Source organism: Schistocerca piceifrons, chromosome 1 (genome assembly GCF_021461385.2).
Source record: "Schistocerca piceifrons isolate TAMUIC-IGC-003096 chromosome 1, iqSchPice1.1, whole genome shotgun sequence".
Classification (NCBI taxonomy): domain Eukaryota; kingdom Metazoa; phylum Arthropoda; class Insecta; order Orthoptera; family Acrididae; genus Schistocerca; species Schistocerca piceifrons.
This window is the reverse complement of record NC_060138.1, coordinates 778,966,602-778,968,690: the sequence shown is the minus strand read 5'-3', so window position 1 is coordinate 778,968,690 and position 2,089 is coordinate 778,966,602.

Below are 2,089 nucleotides of genomic sequence, written 5' to 3'. Positions count from 1 at the left end.
CACAACAGGAGCCACATCTGCACAAAGAGAATAAAAGTGACACGCCACCTAGCCTCGGCCACGCTAGTAGACCCGGATGAGAAGAGAGGACTAGAAGAGCCGCAGTGTTATTAACGAGAGCAGTGACTTATGAACTTGTGTGATTAGTGAGCATGGAAATTGTATATATCAATGGATATTGATTATTTGCATGTTGACAATTGCTTGCGACCCATCATGTAGAAACAAAAGTTAAGTATTGTCATTTCAATTAATGTAATATACTCCATTAATATGATTTGCTTGTACGTTGTCTAGTTATCCCAGAAAACAGCTTCCTAGGCACCCTATATGAGACGAGTGGACAGGCCCCCACATTGGCGATGAGTTACCAGAAGGTTCCAGTGCTTGGCGGCCATGGACTTTTCTGTAACGTTTTGATGGTGCCTTAATTCTCTCTTGTGTTTTCTTTGCAGGGACATTTACTTGCTTCAACAGTCTCTTTTGCTAGTCAGTGTTTTCAGGTGGGTATTGTAGAAATTTTCTTTACTTTTGCACTTATTTTTCTTGCTTGCCTTGTCTGTTTCTTGTATTAGTTCCTTCTAACATGCCCACCCCACCTATCCCATCCCATGCTCAGGTGCCACAGCTGCAATCATTAGATGGAACACAGCTAATGCAGATGTTTCAGTTCCAGATGCAGCAAATACATCTACATCTACACCTACATTTGTGCTCCGCAAGCCACCCAATGGTCTGTGGCGGAGGGCACTTTATGTGCCACTGTCATTACCTCCCTTTCCTGTTCCAGTTGTGTATGGTTCGCGGGAAGAACGACTGCCAGAAAGCCTCCGTGCGAGCACGAATCTCTCTAATTTTACATTCGTGATCTCCTCAGGAGTTATAAGTAGGGGGAAGCAATATATTAGATACCTCATCCAGAAATGCACCCTCTCAAAACCTGGACAGCAAGCTACACCTCGATGCAGAGCAACTCTCTTGACGAGTCTGACACTTGAGTTTGTTAAACATCTCCGTAACGCTATCACGCTTACCAAATAAGCCTGTGACAAAACGCACCACTCTTCTTTGGATCTTCTCTATCTTCTCTGTCAACCCAACCTGGTACGGATCCCACACTGATGAGCAATACTCAAATATAGGTCGAACGAGTGTTTTGTAAGCCACCTCCTTTGTTGATGGACTACATTTTCTAAGGACTCTCCCAATGAATCTCAACCTGGCACCCCGCCTCACCAACAATTAATTTTATATGATCATTCCACTTCAAATCATTCCGCACGCATACTCCCAGATATTTTACAGAAGTAACTGCTACCAGTGTTTGTTCCGCTATCATATAATCATACAATAAAGGATCCTTCTTTCTATGTATTCGCAATACATTGCATTTGTCTATGTTAAGTGTCAGTTGCCACTCCCTGCACCAAGTGCCTATTCAGTGCAGATCTTCCTGCATTTCGCTGCAATTTTCTAAAGCTGCAACTTCTCTGTATACTACAGCATCATCTGCGAAAAACCGCATGGAACTTCTGACATTATCTACTAGGTCATTTATATATATTGTGAAAAGCAATGGTCCCATAACACTCCCCTGTGGCACACCAGAGGTTACTTTAACGTCTGTAGACGTCTCTCCATTGAGAACAACATGCTGTGTTCTGTTTGCTAAAAACTCTTCAATCCAGCCACACAGCTGGTCTGGTATTCCGTAGGCTCTTACTTTGTTTATCAGGTGACAGTGCGGAACTGTATCGAATGCCTTCCAGAAGTCAAGGAAAATGGCATCTACCTGGGAGCCTGTATCTAATATTTTCTGGATCTCATGAACAAATAAAGTGAGTTAGGTCTCACACGATCGCTGTTACCGGAATCCATGTTGATTCCTACAGAGTAGCTTCTGGGTTTCCAGAAATGACATGATACGTGAGCAAAAAACATGTTCTAAAATTCTACAACAGATCGATGTCAGAGATATAGGCCTATAGTTTTGCGCATCTGCTCGAGACCCTTCTTGAAGACTGGGACTACCTGTGCTCTTTTCCAATCATTTGGAACCTTCCATTCCTCTAGAGACTTGCGGTACACT